This window comes from Mus musculus, chromosome 12 (genome assembly GCF_000001635.26).
Source record: "Mus musculus strain C57BL/6J chromosome 12, GRCm38.p6 C57BL/6J".
Taxonomy (NCBI): Eukaryota; Metazoa; Chordata; class Mammalia; order Rodentia; family Muridae; genus Mus; species Mus musculus.
In genome coordinates this window covers 5969064-5989314 of record NC_000078.6, presented here as the reverse complement: position 1 = coordinate 5989314, position 20251 = coordinate 5969064, and the positions used below count along the sequence as shown (strand labels likewise).

The following is a 20251-nucleotide window of genomic DNA, read 5'->3' as shown; positions in this document are numbered from 1 at the left end:
CCTGCCCCTCTTCCAATTTCCTTCACATGCAAGGATGAAGCCATCCCTATGAGGACACAACAGAGAACAACTAACTAGAACAGCATGGAGACACTGAAGCAGATTCGAGATGAAAAATGGTCCTTGCATGAGACCTCTGAGGGCCTTACTGTGATACCTGAGGTTATTTAAAAAGGTTTCACTATGTTCGAATCAAGGTTAACCCCAAAGGTTCCCAAACAAAAATGTCTTTAGCCTGTCTAATTAGCATAGACGCTGCACCTATCTGTACGACTTACTCCGTGTCCCGTTGAAACATCCTTCTTTTTCCTCTCATTTGTTATTTTTTGATGTGCAAGGCAAATTCTGTTAAGATTTGTACAAAGGGAGATGCAAACAAATAGAGAAAAATGATTTACTGTGGATTTTAGTGATCTAGAGTTGTGTTTGTATGGGATGTGCATAAGAACACATGAGAGAGGGGCGGAGGAAAGGGAGAGAGAGGGAAGGCGATTTTAATTTTAGATACAATAGATATTGCTACAAGTTTTATTATAGAGACAGGGGAGATGGCTCAGTCAGTAAGAGCACTTGTTGTGAAAGTCACTGGTACCCAAGTAAAAGCCAGTCATGGCTGTTAGAGGTGAACTGACTGAGGCACTGTGGAAATAAAAGAACGAGGAGATTGAGCTCAACAGAATGATGAAGGGCAGAAGCAGTCTCGGTGGGAGTGGAGACTTTGCACCAAGGTGCAGGTGGATTGGAGCTTCTGTGAGGCAGGAAGGAAATGGGTGATTCCATTTACAGATCTCTTTTCCTACAGTCTCAAGGTTGTAAACACCAGTGAAGCTTGGAGTGTTGACCTTCTTAGCAGGGGCTCCTCCCATCCTAACTGCCTGAAGATGTTATTATCCTCTCAACTTTCCTGTCTGGAGTTTCTTAATCCACCTGAGGCTTTTAGGTCATTTAGCTTTTACTGACCTCCTGTGCCTGTAACTCCAGAACCTGGGGATGGAGATAAGCTAACCCTTGGCACTTGCTGGCCAGCAAGGCTAGGCCAAATGCTGAGATTCACGTTCACTGAGAGACAGTGTCTCAAAACTTAAAGTACAGAGCAATAGAAGAAGGTGCCTGACACCATCTCCTATCCTCTGTAGGAAGTATGTGGTATATGTACCTGCATATATGCATGCATGAGTATGCATACACACACACACACACACACACACACACACACACACTCTTTCTTATATATCATAGTCATGTCTATGTCAATAAATACAATTCTCAGGCAACTAAGTAAATCTGAAGGGCTTAGAAACCATAAGCAATTCGAGGCACTTTTTTTCCTTCTGGTTCTTTCTGGGCAATTGCAACTTTTGAATCCTCATTTATCCTCAAATACCTCACTTGATTGGACCTGAATATTAGTGGCAATTCTTAGGGCAACTCCCTGTGTACACTTGGAATTCTTCAGTAGTGAACAGAGAGAAAGTTGTGGGAAAATAGAGGCTAGAAAATAATGGGAGTGGTGAAGTCTGGTAGGCATTAAAATATTGAAAGCAAGAGATAAGATCATTAGAGGTAGCCTTTATAACTGCTGTGAGAACCCAGGACTTCCATAACCTACCAAATCTAAGCCCAAAGACCTTTGACCTTCTCTATTCTTTTAAATGATTCCTTATGAATTGGATCTGCTTTCACAAGTCACCAGCCATGACACAATTCCACAATAGATAATCTATCAGAATCTAATCTGAGTAGCAGTAGCATACCTTCAGTCAAAACTTTGACTCAGGGGCTTGGGGACTCTTGAGTTGGAAAGCACTTGCTGTACAAGTATGTGTGTTGGCATAAGGACCTCCCAAACCTTTGACATCACATAAGCGACAGTGCAACCTACAGATCTTTTGTCAAGACAATAGCTACCTTGTTCCCAGAATACACTTGGCTCACCTCCCACCTATACCTGTGTTACATCATTTTTCATATAAATAAGGGGAACGCCCCTCCCCCCTCTTTTTCTCTCCTCCCCCTCTTCTCTTTCTGCTGCCACCTTGTCTCCCCCTCCCAATAAAACCCCTTGGCCTAGTGAGCTGTTGAGATGTGACCTGCCATTCTAACACATCAATGTGGACCTAATTTCAGCCCCAGTATCTATGTTTAAAGAAGCTAAATATGGTAATGCAGGCTTATGATACCAGTACTGCTAGTCAGATCCTTGGGAGTTGCTGCCTACTTGAATCAGTAATTTCACATTCCTAACCAGTAAGATACTCTGTCTCAATACATACACATATATTCATTTTTAAAATCGCAGATCCACCAAAAAAAAAAAAACTAAGAAAATGTGCATAACAAAATCAGACAGAACTAGTCTATACTATACACTGTCTGGTTCTATTTCTAAACATCATTATATAAATGTGCCACATAAATACTTACAATGCCTTAGTGTGACATACTTTGAACCTCCTAACATGATCCTACATGGTTTTTACTCTGCCTACACCTTTTCTTACTAAACCCTAGTCTTACTATTTCCTTTGTTATATTGCATTGCAATTGACAGACAGTTATTTATTAAACAGTGATTTATTGCCAATTTCTAGGCCAATGACTAAGGTTATAAAAAAAACAAAGAAAGAAAGAATTGTAACTTCAGAGATAATTTTTAAGAGTTGAAGAAATGACAGTGTATATTCCAAAATCATCCCTGAATGACTCAAAAGGCTTTATGGAGCTTATAGAAGAGACTCTCAGGACTAGAACAGAGATCAGAAGCCTGTGCCTAAGACACCCTCTTAAAAATATAGTAATATTAATAATAATTAATAATAATACTTTTTAAAGGAGAAAAATGAAAGAAAAAGAAAGAAAGAAAGTCCTAACCAGACAGAATGGAAGGCCACTTCTCTAAGAATTTGCCCTTTGTTAGACCACAAGCAGTAGGGTAGGTAGTAGGTCATACTTCAAATTATGCACATTTGACCAGAGAGAAACCACGTGAAGGATTGGTTAAAGAGGTCAGGACAGGAGAGAAGGAAACTAGTTAAAAGTTAAGAGACAAGTAGTGCAGACTGACTGCAGAGACACGGTCGTAAGGGGGACTTCAGGATGACTTCTAGTTTGAGGGGCTCACTGAATGGCTATAGGAAAGTACTGAGGAAGGAGATGATTGACTTTGGGGCATGCTTTGCTTCTGAGGTTGGCCTATAGGTTTATGTAGTAAACTAAGGTGGGAGAGACTAGATACAATTCAAAGGCTATAGGTATTGTGACTTCAGTAGGTAACCAAGCTCTGACTTTCTTCTAGTCCTAAGACTAACGGCATTAATACAGTAAGGAAGGAGATATCTATTCCTTAGGGATAACTGATCTTCCTCAACATTGCCTTTTGAGGGGTGTTAAACAGTCCCACATATTCAGTAACAAAATTAAACATAGCTACTACTAGCTTTGCCCAGCTTTAGCTGGCCTGTTATAGACCGTTCTATTCCTTTCTTTCTTTCCCTCCTAAGGAGTAATTGCATCTCTCCATTTTAATTAAATTTAATTTGAGCAAAGTTAAAGTGAAGACCTCCTTTCATCAATCTTTGAGATGAAGGCAAGAGAAAGAGAAATGCAAAAGGAGGAACAAAGGGGGTGACAGGGGAGGAAACGAGATGAAGGGGGACAAAAGGAGAGGGGTTCTTGCAATTGTATAGACAATTTCTAACAATTTATTGACATCATAAATATTTGTCTTTGAGAAGTTTAGAGTCAAAAGACTGGGGAATGAGGAAATGAGGTAATTTTGTTTATTTATATTTAAATTGAAATACAACATTTTCATTTTTTTTTTCGTCTCTAAACAACAGCAATAAAATATAACTCTTAAATTTGTAACCGAGATGCAAGATACAATAAGCACACACACACACCATCACAGATTGATAAGTCTGGCCCAAGTCATGTATGTGTACATGCAGATACTGTCAAACTAACTGCTCTTTATCACAGGTGGGACAGTTAGCAAGTTTCCTCTCCTGATAACAGCTAACAGAGCTGAGCAAGTATTTGAAAGCAATGAGTCTTTTTTTTTTTTTTTTTAATTTTCTTGAGGGGAAGTTAATTCCTTCTTGAGAAGGCTGGTGGGTCTTGACACTGAACAGTTGTATTCGCTCACCACAAAGGTCACATGGGTCCTTTCTCCCCTCCTATTTGTATGCCACCCATCTTCTTTGAAAGCATTAGAGCCACTAATTTCAGCTTATTCCACAGCATGAGTCTCACTAGTTCATTTTGTAAGTGGATGTTACATACTCCCAAAACAGTCTTGCGCATGAGCCCAAGCTTAGTTCCTGGAATGTATGTAATTCCATGGCCATTGATAAACAGCATGCCTTCCTGCTTTAAGTAAAGGACAGCATCATTGGGTGGGAGATTTTGAACTTCTGGCCACTGCTTCCTCATAACAAGCTCCTGACTTACTCACAGCATCATCAGCCAACCAGGAATCCATCAACATCTGCCATTCACGTCAGAAATTACTCCACCAAAGGAAACTGGGAATTGCTACAACGATCAATCTGTGCTCGTTTTTCACATTGAAGCAAACTCCTTACGTATTCTTATCCTAACTGCTCAGAGTTTTGTTTAGTAAACACCAGGGAAGTGCATGTAGAATCAATATGCCTATAAAGGCATGAAATCCGACTTAAGGAAGGTCAGTAGGCAGCCTGATTCTAAGGGGGAAAGTCCTTCACTCAAAGGTGTAACAACACTTAGTCACATATTCTCTTGAAATAGCAGATTCTGCAGCTATTCCTCGAGGAAATGAGTTTATGTAAACGAGGGCATTCTGTACTGTGCTGCTGAAGTCAGGGTTTGCCAGATGTTCGTCGTCCCAGGGCTCGCTTGCGTGACGTTGGCAAGTTCTGCATAAGCCCAGAAGGATTCGCCTGTACTGTGTTTTCTTTTCCACCGTCTGAAAGAAATTTATACATTTCACTGTGCTGCTTTTATTTTTAAAATCTAGCTGTCTTTAGTTAAATGCCACAATTTATCTTATAATGGTATTTAAGGGGTTTTTGTGGCACTGCGCCAGATTTATATTATTAGAACCTAGGCGTTTGCAAATGAACCTCTTTCAATTAGTGTTTCAGGAAGCAATTAAACTGTCTAAAGTGTATTAATGAATACACTGGAATTGGGAAGCTGATCTTCCTAATATCCCCATTATTAATGCACCATCTGTTTCGCTGCCTTAGGAGCAAGCATGATCTCTAGCCTCTGGTCCAGAAAACTCAGTCATTTATTCAAAAAGGTCACAGAAGCATACGTTTGTAATCAGCTCAATATTCCATACAATATGTAGATATTATATGGAATTATGGACATATATTTTTCTTGGCTTTTGCAAATGCAAATGAACATGCATATGGATTCTTTTGTATTTCCCTTTATTTTCTGTGTCAAAGCACTAACAGCTTCAGGAATCTATGCTGTGTCTACTGTTGCTGCAGACAGCATGATTGCTGTGATTTTGAAGACTATCATGGGATCTTAGATAAGATTGTCTCTTTTCATTACCAGAGAATGCTGTTTCCTATCATCTGTAGCTTTGATCATAGGAAGTGGCCTAGGTGCTACGACAAAGGCCCGGTGTCTCTTCCTAATATTCTCCTTAGGGTCCACTGCCACAAGGCATATTCTAAAGGTTCTACAGAAGGCTGAGATTTCCTGAGGTTCTTCATATTAAATGTATGATGGAAAGAGACTTAGAAAGTGTTGGAAAGACTGGGCACAAGGGTGAAAGCAAGGTCCACATCATGCTGCTCCACACCATACCAAGTCTTCAACTCACTACTACCAAACATCCATCTGGCTTTGGTAACTAATTTTTACTAAGGCAACCAGAATGCTAGCAATATATCCCCTGCTTTTAAAGTCAAGGAAAAAAGACTTGTGCTTAAATAAGGGCTGGGAACTAACTGGGTGAGATACATGTGTAGTGTAGTCACTGAGGAATAGCTTGTGAAAGAGAACTCTATGTTCACAGGGCACAGAGAATAGAACTTCACCCCATAGAACCCTGCACTTCTCCTGACTTCCTTTTAGTAAGTTCTGATCAGAGATAGATTGTAGTCTCCTGTGAGTTCATGTGTAAATATCATATGCTTCAGTACCTTGGAATGAGACCTAACTTAGACACAGGTTTGACATGAATATAAATAATCAGAACTTGGTTCCATGATTCTATAATGACCAGTGCCTTTCAGAGAAAGGGAATTTAAAACAAGGGGCGTATACTCCATGGAAAGACAAAAACAAACAAACAAACAAAAAACAAAAAACAAAACAAAACAAAGGCAATAGAAGCTAGGGAGTACTGAAGATTTCCAGCAAACTTTAGAAGCTACAAGTAAGACAGATGCTTTCTTCAGGCCCTCAGAGGAAGATGGCCCTGCCAATAACACTGTGATGAACAACAAACTTCTTATGCAAAGTGCCCAGTACTTTATTTATGGTAGGCCTACAAGTAAATGCCTTTCTCATAAACTGTAAAATGATTGATGGTAAAAATTCTGAAAACCAGAAAAATGTTGTTTTTGCAAAAAGTATGTTTGAGGAGAAACAGACTAGTATTTGCTAATTTGAAATAATTTGTATTCTGGGATCTCCAATAAGGACTCCAACTGTATAAATTGACGGAAGCAGGTATTACGTACCCAGACTTCAGGAGGGAGAAAGGCTCAGTGAATTAGAATCATTTTGCATCTAGTGTGTAGAGAAGCTGGATTTCATCTACACCTCCATTTGCTAATTTATAGTATCAACTTTGATCCTCAAGACAGCACAAAGTCAATACTCCCCTGTGTCTACACAGTCTCTTCCTTTTCTCTTATTTGTGCTGTACCTGGCCCTTTAAATAGGCTGGCATCATCTTCTCACTAGCAGCTGGCACATAAAAGCTAGCTTCTGACAACAATGGTTTGCCAAGCCATTTCCCAGGTTAGCTCTGTCTTGTATATTATCTATTAATCTTATTACTGTTCCCTGGCCTCTCTGATTTTTGGCTCTTTCTCCTTGGCTCTGAGCTCTTAGAACTAGTTCTCTGGCCATGGGCTCCCCACTCTGCTCTTGGCTTCGTGTGTTGTTCTAATTTTTATACCCCCTTTAGCCTTAGGTCAGAGAGACCACCTTCCTTCAGCTTCATTCCTGTTTTAATGACTGTCTAGTCCAGCTTTGCCAGTGAACCAATTCTCCTGTCTTGAATAGATTAAAGGAACTGAAAAGTTTCATATAAATACAACAACGGGGGGAAGTAGAAAGAACCAAGACTAGGAAATGATATAAAAAGATTCACATTTAATCTTGGCTGCTATGGTCTAGATAGGTTCCACACATTCACACTATAGAAATGAATAAACAAGAGGTAGACTCTTTGGTTGTTAGTTCACTCAAGAGGACAGAGCTCTCACTAAAAAGTTAGACTACTCATGGTTTAATGAGTTTATATTATAATACGCTTTTTCCCAACCCTTTATTGTCTTGCTATAGAATGCCTTTTACTATCATGAGATACAATATGAAAGTCCTCGCCAGATGCATAGAAAATACTAGCACCATGCCCTTGAACTTGCAGCCTTTCAACTATAAAAATACATTTCTTTTCTTTATATAGTGAGCATTCTGTTTTATTTCAGCAACAGAAGATGAACTAAGAAATTAGAAATTTTTTATATAGTTTGAAGAAAGGCACCATTTTTGTCAGTCAATATCAAAGCAACAATATTAACATAAGATATTTTAAATTTCCATACAGAATTAATAATCTACATTGTTTTCAGTTAAAACGGGTATGCAAAGCATACTACACTACAAATAACACCATAGAGATATCATTTGCATCTTTCAATCATTTTATTAAAAATATATTGTTAATTAACTAAAGAATAGTACTTCTTTCATATACTTGCTTGGATTTTTAAAGGTCAGCTTTGGGACAATCAATCATACCTCTCTGGTTACTGTAAGAGCACATATCAGAAATATACTTCAATCTCATGTAGAAGCATTCAGGGCAAAGCACAGGAATGTCTGGCTTATTTAGTTTAACATAATGCTCTCCCATTCTATCCATTTTCCTGTAAATGTCATGACTTCAATTTACTTGAAGTTAAATAAAATTTTTCTATGTATGTGTACCACATTTTCTTTATCCATATCTTTGCTGCTGGCTATTTAGGCTGGGTCCATTTCTTAACTATTCTGACTCTTTTGGCATTAAATGCGAATATGCCAGTTTCTTATAGAATATTGTCTTTGGGAAATATACCTAGGTGTAATATAGTAGTTTTAATTGTAGCTTGAAGAACTTCTGTATGTTTTCCACAGTAGCAGGACTCAGAAAGAAAAAAGTGTAATATATTTTCTTACATGTATGGAATCTCTGTTTAAATGTATTTGTGTGTGTGTGTGTGTGTGTGTGTGTGTGTGTGTGTGTGTGTGTGTGCATTTATGCATGAAAACACAAAGAGGGGCATAGAGAGGAGAGTGGGATATTAAGCAGAAAATGGGGAGTAGACAGGATAAAGGAGTGCATGTAACATGAAAGTAAAGCAGGAACTTCCTGAGAGGTATGCAGGGGACCAGCAAGATGGATCAAAAGAAGAACAAAAAGCAGGGGGGAAGGAAATAATAAACTGCAATGATATATAAGCACAAAATAACCCAATGAGCATCATTACCTTGTATGCTAACCTTAAATAAATTCCCCCTATAGAAGCAAAGGCGAGAAACGACCAGGTAAGAAAGGAAAAGACATCTACTAACATGATGCTATAGCAACCAAGCTCCATATGGTTCCCAACCTCACTCTTGCACTGAAAAGTCTGTCAATATAATTTTGCTTGGTGCATACAGCATTTCCCTATTTTATTTATGTTTTTGGGGAAGGGGTCTTTTTAAATTCATTAATTTATTCACTTTACATCCTGATTGCAGCTCATCTCCCTCCTGTCCTCCCAGTTTCATTATTACAAATCCTTCCCTCATTACACTCTCCCCTTCTCCTCAGTGAAGGAGAAGCCCCGATCCATACCACCCTGCCCTGGGACATCTCAGCAGAACTAAGCACATCCTCTCCCACTGAGTCCCAACCAGACAGTCTAGTTAGGGGAAGGGGATCCAATGGCAGGCAATAGATTCAAAAAGTCCCTACTCCGATTGTTAGGCAACCCACATGAAGACAAAGCTGCATATCTGCAATAAACAGGTAGGGTGTCCAGTGCCTGCATGCTCTTTGATTGGTGGTCCAGGCTTTGCAAGCCTCCATAAGCCCAAGTTAGCTGACTCTGAAGGTCTTCTTGTGCTGTCCTCGACTACTCAGCTTGCTCAGTCGAGCTCTGCCTGATCTTTGGCTATGGGTCTCTGAATCTGTTTCGATCTGCTGCTGGATGAAGCCTTTCAGGAGACAGTTATGCTAGGCTGTCAGCAAGGATAGAAGAGTATAATTAATAGTGTCAGGGGTTGGGTCCCTCACATGTGATGGGTCTCAAATCAGGCCAGTCGTTCATTGGCATTGCCTCAGACTCGGCTCCATCTTTATCTCCTACACTTCTTGTATGCAAAACAATTTTGAGATGAAGGTTTTGTGGGTGAATAAATGTCTCTCTTCTTCCACTGAAAATTCTGCATGGCTATAGGAGTTGTCCACTTCAGTCTCTATATCCCCCACTAGTATGAATCTCAGCTAGGGTCAAGCCCAAATACTCCCCAGAGCCTTCCTTGCCCTAAGTCTCCATCTCATCCCAGAGATGCCTTCCACTAATTTCCATTCTTACTTCTAGCCCTCTCAGGCTTCCCACTCTCCCTATCCCTGATCCCCATCCCAGTTCCCCTGACACTAGAGTTGAGTAAGAATTCAAGGACCAATGCAGAGACTGTAAAAGTCTGCTCTTACAGGTCTCATAATTGATATGGGCAAATATCAATACTTACACATATGCAAATAATTCATTCCCTAGTATATTGTGTAACTAATTCACTGTGCTGCATTCTGTCTCATCAATAGTAAGTCTCTAAAACTTGTACAAATAAAATGAGCTATGTTCTTTTAGAAAATAAGACCATCCAGGGGAGAGACAGGGACTGAATAGCTAAAAATGATCAAGGTTCTTCAAATTCATTAAATCAGTTCTCTAGTTGCCAAGTAAGATATTCCCTGGGGGCTATGTAAAGAGGGCAGGTAACCATTCTGTCATTGTCTCTGCAAGGCCTGGGGAACAGCATACAACTGCACTGGGTTATAGTCTAATGGCTTCTCATTAATAGCTCTGAAGGGATTCATGCTCCTGGTAATTTGGTTGGCAACTTACATTGCTTTTCTCTACCTAGCTCAATCCTGTTCTCAATTACCTTTTGTACTTTCAACAATTCTTGGGGTCCCTTCTTTTCTATGAGGCTTCTCACGAATAACTGAGAGACATAATTTCTTCCCTCAAACAGTGACCATCTGCTGTACTTCATCAGACTGGCTCAATTTTACAATAAAACTAATAATTCCACATCCTGGGAAATCCTTCAACCTTGGACAAGTAGGACCTAGTGATTTGTGTCAGCCTATACACTGTCCCCTCTACATTACAAGACCACCAAGAAATGTTCTCTTCCACTTAATGTTTACTAGCTCAAGTGTTCTTGGTATCACAGTGAGAATGGTCCACATAGGCTGGAGAGGGCACAATTGTCTTTGTGGACACTTTTAAACCATGTTAGATACCAAGGCCACCTGTTATTTGGTGATGTGGGACAGAATACATCTGGCTAGCTTTGTGTAACTCCCCAATTCAGAAATGGAATCATTTGGGATTGTTTTACATAGGATGGGGGCTTATTTCACAGATAGTAATGAGAAGAATGGAAATTCGGAAGCCCCGACTAATTGGAAAACATCTGATTTATCAGACAATCAATTGACAAATAAATATTTCCTTTGGCTGTTTTCTTTATAAGCAGGCATACATTTTGAGAAGGGGAAACTGGTTTCTTTTTTAGTTTTTTCAAGACAGGATTTCTCTGTGTAGCCCTGGCTGTCCTGGAACTCACTCTGTAAACCAGGCTGGCCTCCAACTCAGAAAAACCCCTGCCTCTGCCTCCCAAGTGCTGGGATTAAAGGCATGTGCCACCACTACCCAGCTAAATTTATCTTGTTTTTTTTTTTTTTAAGATTATTTATTATAATGTGTAAGTACACTGTAGCTGTCTTCAGACACACCAGAAGAGGGTGTCAGATCACATGACAGATGGTTGTGAGCCACCATGTGGTTTCTGGGATTTGAACTGAGGTCCTTTGGATCCACAATCAATGCTCTTACCCACTGAGCCATCTCACCAGTTGAAACTGGTTTCTAATATAGCTTTGATACTCCTTGCTTTTCTGATTTCAATATTTCTCTCACTCCTCTGAATTTCTATGCCTGTATCTCCAAGATACAGATTGGCATGTTTATATCACAAGAAAACTATGGAGATTGAATGGTGGTCACCAAAAGTGACCAGGATATTCTATCATAAAGATTAACTGAAGTTAATGTACATTTATAGCTTTTGCTCAATGTGATGAAGGCCACCATGGAAATGTGTCTATATATATATACATCTACATCTACATCTACATCTACATCTACATCTACATCATCTACATCTATGTATCTATCTGTCTGTCTGTTTATCTATCTATCTATCTATCTATCTATCTATCTATCTATCTATCTATCTATCTAATGTCTGCAAGCTAAAGTTAGACTTGCAAGTACTCTATCCTTTTCTCTCAGGTGCTGTCTCTACAGCCAAAGATTTGGTAACATTCTATACACCTGAACATCCACATCAGTAACTCATACCCATACCTCTTTGTAGATCATAGTTTATATGTTGAGATCAACTTAGCTATCTCAAGATTCCATTCAACCAACAGCATTGAGACAAAACTCATATATGTCCCCTTGTAGAACACTATTCTTTAGTGACCTTACTTTTCCACTTGTCCCCCAGGCAATGTACCTTGGGGGCAATGGTTGCCATCTTTTTCCTCTTTACCCCTCACTCATGCTGTCACAGAATTCTTGCTATCTAGCCTCCTGAATATTCTAACTTTATTTCTATGACTAATATGCTGGAGTCAGCTGCCAACATTTCTTTCCTAGGTTACTATATCTTTCTAAATGGTGTTCTCTAACCTTTCTAAACTCTGCATTTTGACCAATCTTTCCTCAGACAGCTTCCAAGCAAAATAAGGTCATATCTCTGCCCTGCTGAATACCTCTGAGTGGTTTTCTATTGTCCACAAAGACTAAAATTCTCTACAGGAACTACACATCACAATCTGCCCGAATCTACCAGCAGCTGGAGTCTTGTCCCATAGCATATGACTGTTAGAGGAGTCACATACACCTTTCTTTTTCTACCTTGAATCTTAATGAATGTGTCATTCTCTGTAACAAGAATATTCCACCTCTCTCTAAGCTTTTCCTAAACCAATCTGTTTATGCTATAGATCTCAACACAAATATTTCTTTGTAAATGAAGCTTCATAAAAGTTCTTTAAAGAATCACACAGAAAGTTTGTGGAACTTAAAACCAAAAAGTTCCAAAAACCAAAAGTTTGGTAAGGTAGAGCAGGATGACACCCAGAAACTTGGTGGACACACACCTGAGGCTTAGACAACTCCTAGCTCCTGACTTGGAATACATTCCATTCTTCTCACATAAAAGAGACTGTTCTGTGGTCACAAAGGCTCAGAGCAGTGTTCTCCATGCTAATGAGGTACCTAGAGGCCCAGAGGACTTAGCCAGTAAGCTTCCCTGCCCAAACATTCCTCCCTGCAGAAGGTAATTAATCTCAGGTCTACCCAGAGAAGTTGAGTGAGGTTTTACACATCCATTTTCCACCAAAACTGTTTAGAATCATGGACTGTCTATTTTCATCAAGATCTGCCATGGGGAGCCATGAAAGCCTTTGCTTACAGAGCCACAGCCTAATCCTCTGTAGAAGGCCTCTCTAAGCTCTCTCAGCCACAGCTGCCACCAAGCCTCCCTCCACCAAGCCAAGGACAATCCCACTGGGACAAGTCAGAGCTCCCTTGACCCCACACCCACCTCGGCCCTGGGCTAGATGCTGTCTCCAGCTCTGGGGCTGCCACTCTGTTCTTAGCTCTTCTATGACTCCAGACAGCACATTGATGTCCATGAGTCAGAGAACACCAAGGTCCTGGCCTTGTTGCAGACTTGGGGAACTCCAAACCAGCTCAGGCTTTCTCACTTCTTAGACTTCTCTTTCCCATGCTACCCCACCCTCCACCCCGCAGCAGTGTCTCATCAGTATGTCCCTACAGCCCAGAACCCATCTGGCAGCGGGCCGGTATAGGATAAGCACAGTCAAACTCCGTGTTCTGCCACCCCAAGCAGCCGTGCCTTGTGGTGAGGTGGACACTGAACTACAATGGTTGTTTCTAATTTTCTACTATTTCTAATTACTTCATATCTATGTCCTTCATCATACTGTAAGGTTCTACAACTGTGGGCCTCCGCTCAGGGTCTTGTTTCACCACTGGATCATAGGTCCTTGTAGTCTTCAAAATTTGTTCACATTAGAAAGATAGCTCAGTGGTTAAGAACAGTCACTGTTCTTCTTGAAGGTCCTGAGTTCAATTCCCAGCACCCACCTGGTAGTTCACAAGTGTCTGATGCCACCTTTTGCTATACAGATGTATGTGCAGAGTGCCCATATACATACATACATACATACATACATACATACATACATACATACACACATACATGCATAAATAAATAAATAAATAAACTTCATAATTGCACAGATGGATGAACAAACAGGAAATGGTACAAGTTAGATTACCGTTATAGGCCAAAGTGGAGTCATAGAACATATAGGCAAACAGGAGTCATAGAATTGGAAGACTAAATGATGAAGATAACTTCCTCAGGAAGCAGTTGGCTGGAGAATGTGATAATTGAGACTGAAGGGGCTTGGGGTAGAACTTAGGTCAGTAGAGAGGTAGGAATAACCAACATGTGTTCAAGTGGTGACATTATTTGGTAAGACATTTCTAAACCCAGAATGAACACAGTAACAAGATTCATAGATGACCAATGAGAAAAAAAAATTATAGCCCAACATATGCATTTGGTCAGTATACAACCAAAGAAAGCAGCATCATTCAAATTTATTCCCAACTGTGATGGACATTTCAAAGCAGTGGTTTATACTGATAGACAAACTCAAAGATATTCTAGTGGGTGGTGATGGGTAGAACAGGCGTTGTCAATGGTTTGTTTGGGCTGGTGCAGACTTAGTTTCATTCTAAGGAGGTAAATGGCTCTGCGTCTCTCTGCCAGCCACATTATTAACTGCACTGGCATTTTATTTCTAAATCACAGGATAATCTGAGGCCAAACAAAAGAGGAAACATTAACAAGAGGCCTTGCCACAGGCTGGTGACTATCTGACATTTGAGGATGAAAAATCGTTGCTTCGGGAATATTCTGAGTTCTTCTGATATATTCTGCCTGAGAACTGCTAGAGTCAAATTTAAAAAATACATGTGTTTAATTTTCTAGCCCATGCGCTTCAACTTTAAGCTCTTGTCTTATTAGATCATGGACTATGGTGCTTTAGTACGTCTGTTGACATCAACATGACACTCGGTACTTCCCTCTAAACCAGTGCTTCTCAACTTCCTAATGCTGTGACCCTCTAATACACTTCCTCATGGTGTGATGACCCCCAACCATAAAATTACTTTTTTTTTGTTTTTGCATAACTGTAATTCTGCTACTGGTATTGATTTTAATGTAAATATTTTTGGAGATAGAAGTTTGCCAAAGGGGTTGCAACCCACAGGTTGAGAACTGCTGTTCAAAATGAACTGCAAAACCCACATTTTATGAAGGGGAGCGGTAGGATGAACTAGAGAAACAAGGAAAGTTAGGGTGAAATTAATCCTTTCTAGAAAACAGCTATTTTATCAGTATCAGAGCACAAGTAACCTATGCCAAAACTCAATCTAAAAAAGGAGGTGGCAATGAAAGCCCCCTGGCTACAAAGTAAGAAAGGTAGTTGGAAGCTTATTATAGATCAGAGGAGAGAGATTATAATGCTGAATGGCAGTGATTGTAATAATATTTAAATTTCTTTCTGTAAATAAAATTGCCACAAGCTCTAGGCCTTGCTTCTGAGAAGAATGTATCAATTCAATCAGCAAGATTGCTTGGGTCATAAGTGTTATTGTAAGCACCCATGCCTTTGTCCCAAAGTATGACAGGATTCAATATCTTTATTGCCTATTCAATATCTTTATTGATGGCTGAGATGAAGGAATTGACAATGGGCACACCAACCTTGTACAATATACTACGTTAGAAAGATTTGATAATACTCATACAAGTCAGGAATAAAATTCTAATTGACCTTTGGGAAGCTCACTAGAGTGAGTTACTTTCAGGCAAGAAAAATTAAATAAGGACTCCAAGCTGTTCACAAGCTAAATATAAAAATCCTAAACAAAGAAATCAAACTTCTCTGCTATTCTTTCTTTTCCAGACTTTCATTAATGCTCCAGATGACTTCCTCGATATCAAACTTTATGAAGAAGCTATATAAATCATAAGCAATGTGTATTTAGAAAAAGGAAAATGACAGTGAGTTCTAGTATACTGAAGAGGTGTATAATGCTTGTATATTCAATAGAGAAGGAAGGAAGGAGAGGAGGAAGGATAGAAGGAAGGATGGAAGGAACAAACGAATGAAAGAAAGAAGGAACAAAGAAGCGAAGGGAACAAAGGAAAGATGGGATTATTTATTAGAAAAAGTAGGAGAATACATGTGGCCTCTGTTGGTAAACACTTATGACCATAAAGGAAAGAATCACTCCTCAGAGATAGGAAATGTAGGTGTCCATTAAATGGAAGAGACAGAAACTCGGGCTTCTCTGTGTTCTTTTCAGCCTTGAACATATCCATCTGGCTTATTTTACACTGTGGTCAAGAAAAATACAGAAAAGATTTCAAATGGTCCTTTCCAGTTCTGACTCGGATTGAAGATGGACTTTCATGCCTCATGTGCAGACATTGCTTCCTGACTTTAGAAACATGATAAAATTATTTACTAAGGTTGGAAATATGCCACAATCAGGCAAAGGACAGTTAAAAATCATATGATCAGAGAATGGGGCTTAATTATTAAGTGTCTTAAAGGTTCTAAATTATCCTACAGTATGGCCAATGTTAAGAAATATTCCTTTGTAAAAATAAGAAGTTATTTTTTCCCTTGAAGCATCCCATACAAGAACCTATCTTGGAATAGCCCATAGACCCTGATACATTTGCTTTACTGAGTCATTAAGGACTCAGATAGAAACTTGTAGGATTTAACTATAGTAATGCTCCTCACATTTTAAATCACTTGAGGATCTTGTTAAAGAATAAAGATTCTGGGGGCTGGAGAGATGGCTCTATTAACTACTTTATGGACCCAAATTTGGTTTCCAGTGTCTCGATGTCATCTACCAACCATCAGTAACTACAATTCCAGGAAATCTGATGTGCTCTGCTGTCATCCATGCATATTATGCACAGACATGTAGGCAAAGACATTCCATGCATACTACACACAGACATGTGTAGGCAAAATACCTATACATATTGTTTTTTAAAAAAATGAATTTCAAAATTTAAGGCTTTAATCAATTACAGCTTAAGTTATTTTGTGATTCTGAACTTCTAAAGCAGTGTTTCTCAACCAGTGATTTGCAGCCCCTTTGGCATAGAATGACCTTTTCTCAGGAGTTGCCTAAGACCATCAGAAAACACAAATATTTACATCACAGTTCATAACAGTAGAAAAATTACAGTTATAAAGTGGCAACAAAAATTGTTTTATAGTTGGGGTCACCACAATATTAGAAACTACATTAAAGGGTCACAGCATTAGGGAGGTTGAGAACTACTGTTCTAAAAACTACTGTGTGGTGCTAGTGATAGTTGTTTCAGTATCTGTTAACTAAATACAGGGTTCCAAGTTAGGAAGTCTTTTCTGTGTAAAACTGAGGGTGTATTCTCACATGCATTGTTTGCTTGCCTGGGTTCTTCCACATCTGCTGTCTCACTTGACTTTTATTACACTGAGAAATACTCATACATATCAACTCAAATAGGAGATATTATAGTAATGACTTTTCAAATTCATCAAGGAAAAACAATCATAGCCATTGAGCCTTAGTCCTTTACAGCATATTATTCCAAAGACACATAGAAAAGTCTCTGTGTTTAGGGCATCTCAACCACTGCTTTGACCACTTGCTGAGAGTAGCCTACTCTACATAGCTGTGTGCTTGTACCGTATATTAAGATAAGAAACGCAGAAAAAAATTTCAGTTCCTTTCTGGTGCTAAGACAAGTCAGAGTCTTCACACTATGTCATGAAAGACCATCAACACTGAATGTAGTATGGACTTCTACCTCAGACTAATATGGCTCCTGTTCTCACAGAGATCTGAGTCTTATGGCCACTTGATAAAGGTTCTAGCTCATTCAATTCCAGGACAAAGATATTAACCAAGGCACATGATGAAAAGTTAATGGGCAGTTTATCAAGAATGGGAAGTACTCCAAGAACAGAAATGTGATGGTGAGCCAAGAAGAGTCTCTGACCTAAAAATGCTGCACACCAAGGTCCATGACCACCCCCCCCCCTTTCAGACATCACAGCAGCCATTCCTCCCATCTTTGAATATCACAGACCTTGCTCCAGTATGTGCAGTCTAGCACATGAGTCAGGTAGGCATGGGTCCTCTGCCAGCTAATCTTGATGTAGCTCTCTACGGTTTCTACTGTGCTGCCAGAGTCTCAAGTTCATCCTGACTTTGCTTAATTTGCTGTTATTTTACTTGCTCTCTTTAAATCTAGGTTTCCTCATTTATGATCTAGGACTATTTCTACTTTGTATCATTAACAAAGTAAAGAAAATGACTTCTAAAGTAATAGGGTCCCAAGGAAATTTTCCAAAGAATCTCATGGAAGAGGAGCTTTCATGCCTGGAAGCTGGAGACACCATTTCTTGGGATTCTTTCCTCCTAAGTACTGGTGAGTCTACATTTGCTTCATTGAGGTATAGTTTCTGTACAAAAAAAAAAATTCCCTTAACATCTTACTGTCTAATTTAAGGACAACTTAACAAGCTAGTGGTGTATATTTGCCAAAAAATCCAACACTTAAGAGAAAGACAGTAGAGAGACTGGCTAAACAAAACTCCATGGGAGTCATGTCTTCTTTGATGATCCCCTAATAAGATAGAGTTGGACATTCATGGCTTCCAAACCCTAGCCCCATCCTATGGATAGGTAGAACACCAAAGACAACTCTTTATCTGTTCAGTTTCAGAGCCTAAATCAGAGAAGCAAAGCTATGATAAAGTCTGTCTACAAATCCTCCAGTTCCGATTATGTATCTAGGATCTACTTTCCAAACAGTGGTTTTCTTGACCACAGATAAAGCCAACATCTCTCACAGATTCCGTCTAGCTCATTCAAAAGATAGCATAACAAGACTGAATATATTATAGACATGCCACCCAGGCCTAAATGGGGAAGCTCCCATATACAATGTCAGGGGATCATTTACTTACTATAACACAATCATACTCAATAAATAGTAGCTAATACCACTGATCCGTTGTTGTTCATATGAGTTATGCAGGATGTAGTAGTGGATAAACTCAAAAAGTCATGAGTTCAAGACCAACTTAGACTGCATAGTAAAACCTTGTCTCAAAAGTATGTTCTGAGCTCTGTATTCAATTGGCTTGTTGAAATACTTACAAAGGGGATGAAAATAATTACAGATGAGCGCCAACAAATTGTACATGACCTTGGTTCCCCTAGCTTTTCATTGTTGGTTGTATGAAGGCTCCCTAATGATACCTTGTCAAAGCCAATAAAAGCTAAATCACCATGACACTGTCACCAATGTTTATTCAGCACAACAAAAGCATACATAGCTATAAGACTTTAGAATTCAAGAACTAGTCAAAAATGCTCATAGTAATGAAGAAATTGCCCTAGCTTACAAATGGTGCTGGCTGACTCTGCTGCTTATTTTTTCTATATTAGAGAATAATATGATTTATGCAATGCCTCAATTCAAAAGACGATTATTCACCACATGCTGTAGGAACTTCTCCAAACTGTAATAAGTTTAGCAACTGAGATGTACAGTGACAACACTGAACTAAGGCGGAAAATACCAAAGTTGGGTCAATGGTATTGATTCCTGCCTTTTTAATATTGTCTTAATGATCACAAAGAGGGCTGTTCTATTTTGATTTTTTTTGTTAAGTTTCACTTGATATTTTGTGTTAGCCTCAAAACAATAGGATAGAAAAGGCTCTTAAAGTTTTGGTAATGAGTGCTAGGGTGTGCTCGCTGGCTGGCTGCTTCCAAAGGACATGAAAGATGTGCAACAAAGCAGTGGCCTTTTAACTTTCTTTGGAAAACATCCCATTGATTTCAGCTTCAGTTAAATCAACAGAACCATGTTTCAAAATGTTCTTGAGAAATGCTTTGTCACTACTCAGAAAATAACAAATGCCTCTTTGTTCCAATTTCAAGATGCAAGCTATACGCCGAGGAACAACTGCACACTGGATAGTATAAATGTATAATCACACACAGCTTCAATGACATTTTTCTCATTTGCATGGTATACGCTCATATGAAGCTGTATGTGAATACACCTGGAAGAAGCCTAGAGTGCTTTCTGAGGTCAAACGTCACAGACACCATTCTGCTAGCCAGCTGGAGCCAGCAAGCCCAAAGGAATTTCCTATCTATGTCATCATTGCAAAGCTCCAAGTCCCTGCTCATACTTCAGAACACAGTTAAGACAACTGGGAAAACAAAGGGCCACTGCCACCTTGTCTACCACAAGCTTAATTATGAAGCTCATTTTTGTTCTGCAATCAGGAAAAGCAAAACATCATTTACAAGAGGAACTACTGCAAAAGGTCAGTCCTGAGAAGTGATTGATGCATTCCCACAAGGAGAAAACTTCCATTCCAAGCTTGGCAGCTGATATAAACACACTTATCTCACTCCCTATGGTGGAAGCACACAGCTTTCAGGAGTCAGTGAAGTGGCACAGACCTGGTACATGGCTCCCTGGAGACTGTGGGAAAGACTAGCAGCATGATGGTGTGGCAGATGCCTAG

General features: G+C 39.4%; 1 long non-coding RNA gene across 1 annotated transcript in view; it reads right to left on the bottom strand.

Annotated features, from left to right (window-relative positions):
* Nucleotides 1–3767: 3767 nt before the first annotated feature.
* The window catches only part of Gm9548, a 244998-nt gene continuing 228514 nt past the window's right edge, over nucleotides 3768–20251 (bottom strand). The window contains exon 4 of the long non-coding RNA XR_872462.2: nucleotides 3768–4948. This is a non-coding gene — a long non-coding RNA (predicted gene 9548). The remainder of the gene's footprint in view (nucleotides 4949–20251) is intronic.